At 41.0% G+C, this 15,475-nt stretch overlaps 1 pseudogene; it reads right to left on the reverse strand.

Annotated features, from left to right (window-relative positions):
* Positions 1–3,662: 3,662 nt before the first annotated feature.
* On the reverse strand, positions 3,663–4,576 carry LOC103235696 (large ribosomal subunit protein eL6 pseudogene; annotated as a pseudogene).
* Positions 4,577–15,475: the final 10,899 nt, after the last annotated feature.

Raw genomic sequence — 15,475 nt, forward strand, 5'->3', positions numbered from 1 at the left:
CTATAGAATAGTATGAAGTCAGGTAGCATGATGCCTCCAGCTTTGTCTTTTTGCTTAGGATTGCCTTGGCTATTCAGGCTCTATTTTGGTTCCATATAAATTTCAAAATTGTTTTCTCTAATTCTGTGAAGAATGTCAGTGGTAATTTATGGGAATAGCATTGAATCTAAAAATTGCTTTGGGGAGTATGGTCATTTTCACCATATTGATTCTTCCTATCCATGAACATGGAATGTTTTTCTATTTGTTTGTGTCATCTCTGATTTCTCTGAGCCATGGTTTGTAGTTCTCCTTGAAGAGGTCCTTCACTTCCCTTGTTAGCAGTATTCCTAGGTATTTTATTCTTTTTGTGGCAGTCATGAATGGGAGTTCATATGTGATTCGGCTCTCAGCTTGTATGGCTGATATTTCTAGATCTCTTCCTATGTTCTATGTGCTAATCTAAGCATCTTACATGTACAAAGAGAACAGAGGATCAAGACTCTATAGGTTTGAGGGAACATTCTTAGGTTTGCGCTAAAGGACTAAATAAAAAATCTGACCGAGTCATGTGGCCCCAGTCACACTTGCTGTTGACTCCAGAGGTGGCATTCTTAATCTTGTGTCTCATTTCCTTGTTAAATGGGTGTATCAGTTATAAAACAAGTGACATTGTGCTTTCTACACTGCTCTTTTATGAATTTAGTTAGGATGAAGCCTGATATCATAAGCTTCAGTGTTCCATGATCACTAATAATGCTGAAGTTTAGTGTGTGCAAAGGAGAAAAACAGATTCCCTCTTAGCACTGGAAAGGGTTTCCCCTTCTAGTGAGGCAGGAACTTCCCTCAAGTATCTCCTTCTGTGATAACTCCACAGTCAATCCTCCAAGCGCTGGTTCCTTTGAGACTTTCCTCCTATTACTTTAATAAAAAGTCTAGTTTGAAACTCAAAGTTGTAACTGGAATCTGCCTTCTATTCCTGGGGCCTAGACTTAATGTTAGAAAGGGAAAAAGAGATCAAAATAAAGACAAAATAAAAAACCCTGAATTCTCAAGAAGGGAAAATACTTGGATTAAACAAAACAAAACAAAACAAAAAACTTGTTGGGTATGGTAGCTCACACCCGTAATTCCAGCACTTTGGGAGGCTGAGGCTGGCGGATCACCTGAGGTTGGGAGTTTGAGACCAGCCTGACCAACATGGAGAAACCCTGTCTCTACTAAAAATACAAAATTAGTCAGGCGTAGTGGCACATGCCTGTAATCCCAGCTACTCCAGAGGCTGAGACAGGAAAATCACTTGAACCCAAGAGATGGAGGTTGCAGTGAGCCGAGATCATGCCATTGCACTCCAGCCTGGGCAACAAGAGCGAAACCTCATCTCAAAACAAAACTTATGCTACCATTTTGCAATTTCAAGAAAAATGTCAGTTTTCTTAGTTTCTAATGGGAAGCATGAAAAGTCAATCATTAGACTGTTTTCTACTGGTTAGCAAGCTTTGACTGTATGTTAGGCATGATACCAGATTCGGGGTGTAAAAAGATGCAAATGATGTAGGCTAAACAGAGAAAGGCAGATGAATTACCGCATATGTTAAAGGCTAAAGCAATGTGTAATGAAGACATAGTGAGGCCCCAGAAGTCAGAGCAACTAGTTCTGTCAGGGTGGTAGTTAAATAATATGGTAAAAAAAAAACACAAAAAACTAGAACCATGTTAAATAATAATAATATCACCGGGTGTCTTTTTTGATTGTTTCTTCAACTTAATGTTTATGCCCCCTATATTTCACTGTGAAATATTTTGAAATATTTGTTAAGATGTTCCCTTTTCCCCACATTCAGAGTATCTTTGTAGTCCTTGGCATGTATTGAAGAAGATGATTTGGGTGGGGGACTAGAGGATGAATGGATATGGGTGAGTTACTGTGTGAGGGCTGACAGGTCACAAATAGAAGGCTATTTCCTTCATCTAGTGTGTGATAAGGAAGACCAGAACCAAGGCAGTGGCAGGGTGGAGGAATTGGGACAGCATTGGAGTCAGGAGACATTTTTTAATCCCAGGGCTTGGTGAGTGGGCATGAGGGGTTGTAAATGTCTTCACAATTTCTACCCTGGGAGACCCCATTAAGTGTGCTTGAGAAGACAGGAAATGAAATGGGTTAGAGGAGGATGATGGTGGGTTCTGTTTGGGCAACTATAGGGTATCTAAGGTGACACAATAAATAGATAATTGCAAATGCAAATCTAGAGCTTGGATAAAAGATCAGGGTTGGACAGACAGCTCTGGGTGCTGTCACCCAGAGTTTTGTGCATAGTAGGTGGCAGTGAAAGTCCTGAGACTGGGTGAGGTCCCCTTGGGCAGATGTGCAAAGTGGGGGTAGAAAAGGAACTCTAACATTAAGGATGCAGGTAGAGAAGGGGGAACCAGGCAGTGAAACTAACAGAGGTGTTGCAGGGTCTGGATAGAAACTAAGAGTATAGAAATAGTTAACATTTTATTGAGTGTTTAGTATGTGCCTGTTAGTGCTAAATACTTTCTCATGCATTATATGATTTGATGCTCATGACAATGAAATTGTCATTAATTGTTATGAAATTGATATGAGGCTCTTTGTATGGATATGGAAATAGAAGTTTAGAGAGAGTAAGTAACTCAGCAAAGGTCATGTTGTTAGCCTATGGCAGATTCAGGACTTGGACCCAGATTTGTCGTACTTCAGAGTCTTTGCTCTTACCCCAGGTTAGCTTGCTCTCTTGGCATCTGAGAAACCAAATAAGGATGGAGTTTAAGAAGTAAGGGGGTAGGTGTTGGAGGCCCCGGTTGGGGAACAGATTTTCCTGTCCAACTCTGTCTTGTCCAAGTTAATATCAACAAGACTATGCAGACCCCTGGCTCAGGGTAGTTGAGTGAAAGGATAAAGACCCCTAATGTGAAAAGATCCCAAGAGACATCTCAGTTTGGGAAGGAACTTGAGGGCAATAGAATCCCTGAATATTCAAGCACAAAAAGAGACTGGAGGCACGTGGAAGGTTAAATACACCAGAGCCTCTGACAGTTGAACACTTGAAACCTAATGATTTCCAGATTCTACCATTTGAATTCTTCATAACCACAGCCAAATCTTCCAATAGCTGTGAATTTAGATTTCTCTTTTTATTAATTTCCTATTTCAGAAAAACCATAGTCCATATCCAGTTCTCAATATAAAAGTGTTAAAAGGTGTAAAACATCGACTCCGTTAAACACCCTGAAATTTAAACTTTCTGAAATGATTCTTTAGCTCTAGGTCAATAATAACAATTAATAATTATTGAATCTTTATTTTGTACTAGGAACCACTTTTAGCACTTTATATGTATTATCATTTTTAAGATACATTAACCCTAAAAAACAAGAGTGATTTTCAGGTCCGTTATACAAAGCCCTTGCGTCTTCAGAATTAAGGTTATGTGCACTGAGTATTCTGCAAATCTTAGGAATCCTCATTTGATGGGTTAATATTGATCTAGGCATATTTAGGGAAGAATTGTCCATAACAATTGTAATCTACATGCATCAGAAGACTGAGTTTTGTTCTTGCTTCTTTCATAGACCTGGGACTTGAGCCAATTCACAGATTTCTTTGTCTTAAAGTTCTTAACAGTTTTTTAATTTTTTATTTTTTTATGTTATTTTTCTTGTGTACTTAGCTATTTAATGAGGTTCTTAAGACATTTAGAACACCAATTTGTGAGGATAAATTCCATTCGTCAGGACAAACACAGATCGCAGGTAGCCCTGGAGCTGAGGAACAGATTTGATTTTTGGTAGAATTTGTGAGTTCACAGCTTTCTAATCAATCTTGCGCTGCTCTGTAATCTCGTATTTCTCTTTTTCTGTGTCGAAGATCTCACCTTCCTGGTGTCTGGGCTTCCGCAGCTTCTTCTTCTTGAAGTAAGCATCAGTAAGATGTTTTGGGATTTTGACATTGCTGATATCTATTTCGGTTGAGGTGGCAATGACAAATTTCTGGTGTGTTCTTCGTAGAGGAACTCGATTGAGGACCAGAGGTCCAGTCACAAGTAACAAGCCACTAGCCAGCTGCTTCAGGAAAACCACCCTCTTGCCCCTGTGGCGTCCAGTGAGGATGATCAGAATGGTCCTGGGGGTAATGCTGGCTTGCAGTTTTCTCACGTGCTGACTGAAGGGTTTTTTGCCGTGGCTCAACAGCTTTCGAGGCACATCTTCGGTAGGATAATATCTAGGCATTTTGCGAAGTTTAACCACCCGGGTACCGCTGTTCTTGTCACCACCAGCTGGTTTTGTAAGAATTGCAAGAACCTTCTCCTTCTTTTTCTTTTCAACCTCACATTTAGCGGCTGAGTGCTTCCTCTTGTACATGGCCTTTCTGGAATATATGGCAGATCGGGAATACCTGCCAATTCCTCTGACAAGGACAGGGTTGCGGCTGCAATGGGGCTTCCCCTTCTTGGGCTTCTTAGCCTTGAGGTTACCCTTTTCCACCTTGCCACCAGCATCAGCCTTCTTGGCTTCGGGTTTCTTCTCTTTAGTATCTGGCTTCTCAACTTTTTCACCCGCCATCTTGCAAGATGGGAAAGAGCAACAATTTTTTTATTTTTAAAACGTTATTGTAAAACATACTTTTTATACTAGAGTATATGAAGCATTTCTGTACAATGTAAAGAATAATAGTACAACATGTGGTATTGCATTATTGTATTATCCACCACCAGGGTGACAGAGTGAGATCTTGTCTCAAAAACAAAAACAGAAACAAAAACAAAAACAAAAACAATGCATCAAACCCTAAATCTGCATTAAATTGAGAAGCCCATCACAGCCTACTGCCTGGAAACCAGAATATTCAGTGCGCTCATTTCTTATGGCTGCTGTAACAAATTGCCACAAATTTAGACTTAAAACAACACAGGTCAGAAGTCTAAAATGAAGGTTTCAGTGGGGCTCTGTCCTTTCTGGAGGCTTCAGGAAAGAATTTGTTTCCTTGCCTTTCTCAGTCTGTGGAAGCTGCTAGCATTCTGTGGCTCATGGTGCCTTCTTTGCACCATTCCTACTTCTTGCTTCCATCATTACATTTTCTACTACTCACACTGATTCCCCTGTTTTACTCTCACAAGTACCTTTGTGATTACATTGGGCCTCCCTGGAGAATCCAGGACAATCTCTCTGCCTCAAGATCCTTAATTCAGTCACATCTGCAAGGTCCTGTGGACCATATTCACAGGTTCCAAGCAGTAGGATGTAGAAATCTCTGGTGGTGGGTGGGGGTGGGGGCTGCTATTCTGCCTACCACTGCCCAGTTCCTCAGGCCTGCCAGATAAGGGCTGATCCCAAATGTGGCTGCCCCAAACTTCATGTGCAAGTCTTCCTGTCAGCTACAGGAAAGAAGACCAGAAAATGAATTAAAATTCATACAGCAGCCCAACAAGGGCTTTCTCCACCCCTGATTTATAAAAAGTTATTCATATGAAAGTATGAAAATGGCACTTTTAGCTGTGAATTAAATAATTTTATTGAGCATAATAAAAATGATGTGCAACAGAAGCTTTCCTGGAAAATGTTAGCATGTTTGTGGAGTAAAGTTTATGCTTGAAAAAAGATCCTCATGCTTCAGGGTTTCTTTTTTCTCCTGTATTTCACTGCTAGGGCTGCCACAGCAAATTACCACAGAATGGGTGGCTTAAACAATGGCAATTTATTTTCTCACACTTCTGGAGGCTGGAAGTCTAAGATCTAGGTATCAGCAGGGTTGGTTTCTTCTGAGGCCTCTTTCCTCAGCTTGTGCATGGCCACATTCTTGCTGCTTTGTCCTCACATGGCCTCTGTGCACACACACCCCTGGTATCTTTTTCTCTTACAAGGACACCAGTCCTGTTGGATTAGGGCCCTACACTAAAGATCATTTTAACAGAATCACTTTTTAAAGACCTCATCTCCAAATATGGTTACATTCTGAGGTCTTGGAAGTTAGGGTTTTAACATATACATTTTGGCGGGGATAGGGGGGACACAATTTAGCCCATCACACTCTTTCTGCCTCCAGCTCCGACCACTGATTCCTTCTTAATGATCTTTTTCAGCAGGTTCCTATTTTAACTAGGTGCAAACATTAGGTAAACTCAGGGAATGTTGTCATATTAGGAGCCAAGGTTTACTAATCTGAGTAATGAATGTATATCTATTTTCCTTCCTTCCTTCCTTCCTTCCTTCCTTCCTTCCTTCCTTCCTTCCTTCCTTCCTTCCTTCCTTCCTTCCTTCCTTCCTTCCTTCCTTCTTTCTCTCTCTTTCTTTCTTTCTTTCTCTCTCTCGTTCTCTCTTTCTCTCTTTCTCTCTTTCTCTCTTTCTTTCTTTCTTTCTTTCTTTCTTTCTTTCTTTCTTTCTTTCTTTCTTTCTTTCTTTCTTTCTTTCTTTTCTTTCTCTTTCTTTCTCTTTTACTTTAAGTTCTAGGGTACATGTGCATAATGTGCAGGTTTGATACATAGGTATACATGTGCCATGTTGATTTGCTGCCCCCATCAACTGATCGTTTACATTAGGTATTTCTCCTAATGCTATCCTTCCCCTAGCCCCCCACTCCCCAACAGGCCCTGATATGTGATGTTCCCAGCCCTGTGTCCAAGTGATCTCATTGTTCAATTCCTACCTATGAGTGAGAACATACGGTGTTTGGTTTTCTAGTTTGCTCAGAATGATAGTTTTCAGCTTCATCCATGTCCTTGCAAAAAACATGAACTCATCCTTTTTTATGGCTGCATAGTATTCCATGGTGTATATGTGCCACATTTTCTTAATCCAGTCTGTCACTGATGGACAGTTGGGTTGGTTACAAGTCTTTGCTATTGTGAATAGTACCACAATAAGCATACGTGTGCATGTGTCTTTATTGTAGCATGATTTATAATTCTTTGGGTATATACCCAGTAGTGGGATTACTGGGTCAAATGGTATTTCTAGTTTTAGATCCTTGAGGAATTGCCACACTGTCTTGCACAATGGTCAAACTAGTTTACACTCCCACCAACAGTGTAAAAGCGTTCCTGTGTCTCTACATCCTCTCTAGCATCTGTTGTTTCCTGACTTTTTAATGATTGCCATTCTAACTGGCATGAGATGGTATCCCATTGTGGTTTTGATTTGCGTTTCTCTGATGACCAGTGATGATGAGCATTTTTTCATGTGTCTGTTGGCTGCATAAATGTCTTCTTTTGAGAAGTGTCTGTTCATATCCTTTGCCCACTTTTTGATGGAGTTGTTTATTTCTTCTAAATTTGTTTGAGTTCTTTGTAGGTTCTGGATATTAGCCCTTTTCCAAACAATATGTTGAATAGGAGTGGTGAGAGAGGGCATCCGTGTCTTGTGCTGGTTTTCAAAGGGAATGCTTCCAGTTTTTGCCCATTCAGTATAATATTGGCTGATGTACCATAAATAGCTCTTATTATTTTGAGATCTGTTGCATCAATACCGAATTTATTGAGAGTTTTTAGCATGAAGGGCTGTTGAATTTTGTCAAAGGCCTTTTCTGTATCTATTGAGATAATCATGTGGTTTTTGTCATATGTTCTGTTTATATGATGGATTACATTTATTGATTTGCATATGTTGAACCAGCCTTGCATCCCAGGGATGAAGCCCACTTGATTGTGGTGAATAAGCTTTTTGATGTGCTGCTGGATTCGGTTTGCCAGTTTTTTATTTAGGATTTTCGCATTGATGTTCATCAGGGATATTGGTCTAAAATTCTCTTTTATTGTTGTGTCTCTGTCAGGCTTTTGTATCAGGATGATGTTGGCCTCATAAAATGAGTTAGGGAGGATTCGTTCTTTTTCTATTGATTGGAATAATTTCAGAAGGAATGGTACCAGCTCCTCTTTGTACCTCTGGTAGAATTCGGCTGTGAATCCATCTGGTCCTGGACTTTTTTTGGTTGGTAGGCTATGAATTATTGCCTCATCAGAGCCTGTTATTAGTCTATTCAGAGACTGAACTTTTCCCTGGTTTAGTCTTGGGAGGGTGTATGTGTCCAGGAATTTATCCATTTCTTCTAGATTTTCTAGTTTATTTGCATAGAGGTGTTTATAGTATTCTCTGATGGTAGTTTGTATTTCTGTGGGGTCGGTGGTAATATCCCCTTTACCATTTTTTATTGCATCTATTTGATTGTTCTATCTTTTCTTCTTTAATAGTCTTGCTAGCAGTCTATCAATTTTGTTGATCTTTTCAAAAAACCAACTCCTGGATTCATTGATTTTGGAAGGGTTTTTTGTCTCTCTATCTCTTTCAGTTCTGCTCTGATCTTAGTTATTTCTTGCCTTCTGCTAGCTTTTGAATGTGTTTGCTCTTGCTTCTCTAGTTCTTTAGGTTGTGATGTCAGGGTGTCAATTTTGGATCTTTCCTGCTTTCTCTTGTGGGCACTTAGTGCTATAAATTTCCCTCTACACTCTGGTTTAAATGTGTCTCAGAGATTCTGGTATGTTATGTCTTCATTCTCATTGGTTTCAAAGAACATCTTTATTTCTGCTGTCATTTCATTATTTATTCAGGAGCAAGTTGTTCAGTTTCCATGTAGTTGAGCAGTTTTGAATGAGTTTCTTAATCCTGAGTTCTAATTTGATTGCACTGTGGTCTGAGAGAAAGTTTGTTGTGATTTCTGTTCTTTCACATCTTCTGAAGAGTGCTTTACTTCCAATTATGTGGTCAATTTTACAATAAGTGTGATTTGGTGCTGAGAAGAATGTATATTCTGTTGACTTCGAGTGGGGAGCTCTGTAAATGTCTATTATGTCTGCTTGTTGCAGAGCTGAGTTCAGGTCCCGGATATCCTTGTTAACCTTCTGCCTTGGTCTGTCTAATATGAACAGTGGGGTGTTAAAGTCTCCCATTATTATTGTGTGGGAGTCTAATTCTCTTTGTAGGTCTCTAAGGACTTGCTTTATGAATCTGGGTGCTCCTGTATTGGATGCATATATATTTAGGATAGTTAGCTCTTCTTGTTGAATTGATCTCTTTACCATTATGTAATGATCTTTTCTCTTTTGATCTCTGTTAGTTTAAAGTCAATTTTTCAGAGACTAGGATTGCAAACCCTGCTTTTTTTTTTGCTTTCCATTTGCTTGGTAGATCTTCCTCCATCCCTTTTTATTGAGCCTATCTGAGTCTTTGCATGTGAGACAGGTCTCCTGATTACAGCACACTGAGGGGTCTTGAATCTTTATCCAATTTGCAGGTCTGTGTCTTTTAATTGGGACACATAGCCCATTTACATTTAAGGTTAATATTGTTATATGTGAATTTGATCCTGTCATTATGATGTTCACTGGTTATTTTGCCTGTTAATTGATGCAGTTTCTTTCTTTTTTTTTTTGATGGAGTCTCGCTCTGTCGCCCAGGCTAGAGTTCAGTAGCATGATCTCAGCTCACTGCAAGTTCTGCCTCCCAGGTTCACGCCATTCTCCTGCCTCAGCCTGCCCAGTAGCTCGGACTACAGGCACTGGTCACCACGCTCAGCTAATGTTTTGTATTTTTAGTAGAGATGGGGTTTCATCGTGTTAGCCAGGATTGTCTCAATCTCTTGACGTTGTGATCCACCTTCCTCAGCCTCCCAAAGTGCTGAGATTACAGGCACGAGCCACCGTGCCTGGCCAATGCAGTTTCTTAATAGTGTTGATGGTCTTTCCAATTTTGCCTGTTTTTGCAGTGGCTGGTACCGGTTGCTTCTTTCCATGTTTAGTGCTTCTTTCAGGAGTTCTTGTAAGGCAGACCTGGTGGTGACAAAATCTCTCAGCATTTGCTTCTCTGTAAAGGATTTTTTCTTCTTCACTTATGAAGCTTAGTTTGGCTAAATATGAAATTCTGGGTGAAAAATTCTTTTCTTTAAGAATGTTGAATATTGGCCCCCAATCTCTTCTGGTTTCTAGGGTTTCTGCTGAGAGATCCGCTGTTAGTCTGAAGAACTTTCCTTTGTGAGTACCTCGACCTTTCTCTCTGGCTGCCCTTAACACTTTTTCCTTAATTTCAACCTTGGTGTCCTGAGGTCACTCTTCTCAAGGAGTATCTTTGTGGCATTCTCTGTATTTCCGGAATTTGAATGTTGGCCTCCTTGCTGGGTTGGGGAAGTTTTCCTGGATGACATCCTGAAGAGTGTTTTCCAACTTGGTTCCATTCTGCCCATCACTTTCAGTTGCCCCAATCAAACGTAGATTTGGTCTTTTCACATCATCCCATATTTATTGGAGGTTTTGTTCATTTTTTTTTTATTGTTTCTTCTCTAACTTTGTTTTCTCACTTTATTTCATTAATTTGATCTTCAATCACTGTTACCCTTTCTTCCACTTCATTGAATTGGCTATTGAAGCTTGTGCATGCATCACAAAGTTCTCGTGCTGTGGTTTTCAGCTCCATCAGGTCATTTAAGGTCTTCTCTACACAGTTTATTCTAGTTATTCTTTCTTCTAACCTTTTTCAAGGTTTTTAGCTTCCTCGTGATGGGTTCGAACATCCTCCTTTAGCTTGGAGAAGTTTGTTATTACCAACCTGCTGAAGCCTGCTTTTGTCAACTTGTGAAAGCCATTCTCCATCCAGGTTTCTTCCATTGCTGGTGAAGAGCTGTGACCCTTTGGAGGTGAAGAGATGCTCTGATTTTTAGAATTTTCAGCTTTTCTGTTCTGGTTTCTCCCCATCTTTGTGGTTTTATCTACCTTTGGTCTTTGATGGGGTTTTGGTGTGGATGTCTTTTTTGTTGATGTTGATGTTATTCCTTTCTGTTTGTTAATTTTCCTTCTAACAGTCAGGTTCCTTAGCTGTAGGTCTGTTGGAGTTTGCTGGAGTTCCACTCCAGACCCTGTTTGCCTGGGTGTCACCAGCAGAGGCTGCAGAACAGCAAATATTGCAGAACAGCAAATATTGCTGCCTTATCTTTCCTCTGGAAGCTTTGTCCCAGAGGTGCAGTCGCCTATATGAGGAGTCTGTCGGCCCCTACTGGGAGATGTCTCCCAGTTAGCCTACACGGTGGTCAGGGACCCACTTGAGGAGGCTGTCTGTCCATTCTCAGAGATCAAACTCCATGCTGGGAGAACCACTGCTCTCTTCAGAGCTGTCAGACAGGGATGTTTAAGTCTGCACAAGTTTCTGCTGCCTTTTGTTCAACTATGCCCTGCCCACAGAGGTGGAGTCTACAGGCAGTAGGCCTTGTTGAGCTGTGGTGGCCACAACCCAGTTTGAACTTCCCAGCTGCTTTGTTTACCTACTCAAGCCCCAGCAATGGTGGACGCCCCTCCCTCAGGCAATCTGCCTTCTTGCAGATCAATCTCAGACTACTGCACTAGCAGTCAGCAAGCCTCCGTGGGCTTGGGAGTCACTGAGCCACACACGGGAGAGAATCACCTTGTCTGCCAGTTGCTAAGACCTTGTGAAAAGCACAGTATTTGGGGGGGAATGTCTCATTTTTCCAGGTAGTCAGTCATGGCTTCCCTTGGCTAGGAAAGGGAAATCCCCTGACCCCTTGTGCTTCCTGGGTGAGTGACGCCCTGCCCCACTTCAGCTTGCCCTCCATGGGCTGCACACACTGTCCAACCAGTCCTAGTGAGAAGAACCAGATACCTCAGTTGGAAATGCAGAAATCACTTTCTGCATCAATCATGCTGAGATCTGCAGACCAGAGCTGTTCCTATTTGGCCATCTTGGAACTCCTTCCCTCCCTTCCTCCCTCCCTCCCTCCCTCCCTCCCTCCCTCCCTCCCTCCCTTCCTTCCTCTTTCTTTCTTTCTTTCTTTCTTTCTTTCTTTCTTTCTTTCTTTCTTTCTTTCTTTCTTTCTTTCTTTCTTTCTTCTTTCCTTCTTTCCTTCTTTCTTTCCTTCCTCCTTCCTTCCTTCCTTCCTTCCTTCCTTCCTTCCTTCCTTCCTTCCTTCCTTCCTTCCTTCTCTCTCTCTCTCTCTCTCTGCCTTCCTTCCTTCCTTCTTTCTTTTTTTTTTTTTTTCAAGGTCTCTCTCTGTCATCCAGTCTGGAGTACAGTGGTGCAATCATAGCTCAGTGCAACCTCAAACTCCTGAGCTCAAGGGGTCTTCCTGCCTCAGCCTTATGAGTAGCGGAGACTACATGTGCATGCCACCATGCCTGGATATTTTGTTTTATTTTTTGTAGAGATAGGGCCTCACTTTGTTGCCCAGGCTTGTCTGGAACTCCAGCCTGGGCTCATACAATCCTCCTGCCTCAGCCTCATAAAGTGCTGGGATTATAGGCTCTACACATATTTTCTACCAAAAAAATTATAGTGCACTAAAATACCTGGCATAGTGAAACAAGAAAATAATATAAATTGTCTCAGATAACACTGAACAAATATCCATTATGTGCTGGCCCATTATCTGATTTAATTCTCTTAACATCTCTTTGAGACAGGTCTATTGTGCAGATGAGGAAACTGAAGCCCTGTCTCAAGGTGATGGCTCTGTTGAATTCTAGAGACCGCAGAGATGAAGAAACTAAGAGACTGAGGCACAGATTATTAACTATTCTGCCCAAGGTCATACACTGGAAATGAGTGGTGAAGGTAGGACATGAAACCAAACTTACAACCTCTAAACTCTAATCACTGTTTTTAGAATACTACTAGCACCTGAAAATGCAGACTCAAGTCAATGACCAAAATATTGCAGATGCAGGATTGTTGATCAGAGGATGTCTTGGTTAATAGAATACCAGAGACTAGATCCATTAGTTATGAGATAGATGCAGAATCCAGAATGAATCTGAAAGGCTCTATACTCTTCTACTCAGTATGGACTGTGGCTCGGCAGCTCCAGCAGCACCATGAGCTTGTCAGAGCTACAGGAGGTTGTGACGCGCCGTAGACCCTCTGAATCAGAATCTGCATTTTGACAAGATTCCCAGGTGAGGGGGCCTTGTCAATTTCAAATCCTTCAATTTCCCATAGGTTGTGTATTTTTATAAGGAGTCCTGGCAGGGTTCAGTGACTCATACCTGTAGTAGCAAGGGCACATGAAAAGCACGTAAAAACAATTATGCCCTGTATTATAGAACTGAAGCTATGGTCATTTCAACTTGCTTTCTAGAGGGCTCTATTTTTGTTTGTTTTTGGTTTCTGTTGAAATTGAACAGTGAACGCTCAATTTTGCTCAGGCCAGTGAACCCATATAAATGGTTCTCAATGGAGACATCCTGGTTAGGCTGCTGAGCCAGAGCCTTGCTCCCAGTAAAACTGGTGCGTGTTCCAGGGCCCAAGGAAGGGAGCTGAGGCTTTGATGATTGCCTTCATCCGTTTCTCTATCTCTGTGAATAGACAAAAACCAATTGTTCCTTTAGTAACATTCTATTTGGAGCTCCTGAGACAGTACAGGAGGGTGGGTGGTATTCTGAATTGAGGCTGATGTTAATAGAGGAACTGGCATTTGGAAGAGTTGTATACAGAGAGAGAAAAAGTACCAAAATGAAATCAGCTGAGAGGAGGTGCTTAGAGGCATAAATGTCACTTTGGTGAAGTGAACCCCTCTAAGCACCAACTTTCCTTTTTAAAGCATATTTGATGAGACTCTTTTTAAAACTTTATCACATCCTTTTCAGGTTCTTTAAATAGAGAATATGAAACACAACTTAGTGTTAGGGCAGGGAGGGCTGATAGAAATCATCAGACTCAACTCCTTCATTTCACAAACGAGGAATCTGTGACCCAGAAAAGCTGGGTAGGGGGCAGGTCACACAAAGCTACATAACTCACTTATGGAAGAACAAGGTCTTCAAAGAAATTTTTGGATAGTTCTTTCTATTTCATCATAACATATTTTTTTTCTTTTTAAAGTCTAATTATTTTCTTGTCTAATACCATCTTTCTTAAAGAAGTAAATTATGGCTGAGGAAATGCATGCAGACTTTTTCCCTTGAGTGGAAATCTAATTTTCCAGGAGGTCAGCAGGAGGGCACTAAGGATGAAGACAAGCTGTCATTCAAACTCCAGTGCCTCCTTCTGCTCAAGTGCGTCTCTACTTTTCTGCTCATTGCTTCCAGACAAAAGCTCGAGTTTCCTAGACTTTATCTCAAGGTGTACAGCACCCTTCCCCCTACTTCAGTATCATACCGGTGGCTGCTTCTGTTACCTCTTTTGCCTGGAGCAGAGTTCTGCTCAAGATTCGTCCTCCCAAGGTCAACTTCTTGTTTCTTGTTTTCCTAACAAACAGGAGGCCAAGTATGGAAAGTACTTGTGTTAAGGTTGCATTTCCCACCAGAGAAGGAATACGGCTAAAAAGCATTAATTCCATTTGATTCTTTCTTTGCAGAAATCCATTTGGTCTTTATCAGATTTGAGAAGTTAAAAGCTGTTTCCCTGTATCACTTTTCCTGATCTAACAGAGATTTCAAGCATGGTTTAAGGGCAGAGATGGCACTGTGTGTTCGATTTTTTTTTTTTTTATTATACTTTAAGTTCTAGGGTACACATGCACAACGGGCAGGTTTGTTACATATGTATACATGTGCCATGTTGGTGTGCTGTACCCATTAACTTGTCATTTACATTAGGTGTATCTCCTAATGCTATCCCTTCCCCCTTCCCCCACCCCACAACACGTCCTGGTGTGTGATGTTCCCCTTCCTGTGTCCAAGTGTTCTCATTGTTCAATTCCCACCTATGAGTGAGAACATGTGGTATTTGGTTTTCTGTTCTTGCAATAGTTTGCTGAGAATGATGGTTTCCAGCTGCATCCATGTCTCTACAAAGGACATGGACTCATCCTTTTTTATGACTGCATAGTATTCCATGGTGTATATGTACCAAATTTCTTAATCCAGTCTGTCATTTATGGACATTTGGGTTGGTTCCAAGTCTTTGCTATTGTGAATAGTGCCGGAATAAACATACGTGTGCATGTGACTTTATAGCAGCATGATTTATAATCCTTTGGGTGTATACCCAGTAATGGGATGGCCGGGTTATATGGTATTTCTAGTTCTAGATCCTTGAGGAATGGCCACACTGTCTTCTACAACAGTTGAACTAGTTTACAGTCCCACCAACAGTGTAAAAATGTTCCTATTTCTCCACATCCTCTCCAGCACCTGTTGTTTCCTGACTTTTTAATGATTGCCATTCTAACTGGTGTGAGCTGGTATCTCCTTGTGGTTTTGATTTGCATTTCTCTGATGGCCAATGATGATGAGCATTTTTTCATGTGTCTGTTGGCTGCATAAATGTCTTCTTTTGAGAAGTGTCTGTTCATATCCTTTGCCCACTTTTTGATGGGGTTGTTTGTTTTTTTCTTGTAAATTTGTTTGAGTTCTTTGTAGGTTCTGGATATTAGCCCTTTGTCAGATGAGTAGATTGCAAAAATTGTCTCCCATTCTGTGGGTTGCCTGTTCACTCTGATGGTAGTTTCTTTTGCTGTGCAGAAGCTCTGTAGTTTAATTAGATCCCATTTGTCAATTTGGCTTTTGTTGCCATTGCTTTTGGTGTTTTAGACATGAAGTCCTTG

The sequence above is a fragment of the Chlorocebus sabaeus genome, chromosome 7, assembly GCF_047675955.1.
Source record: "Chlorocebus sabaeus isolate Y175 chromosome 7, mChlSab1.0.hap1, whole genome shotgun sequence".
Lineage (NCBI taxonomy): Eukaryota > Metazoa > Chordata > Mammalia > Primates > Cercopithecidae > Chlorocebus > Chlorocebus sabaeus.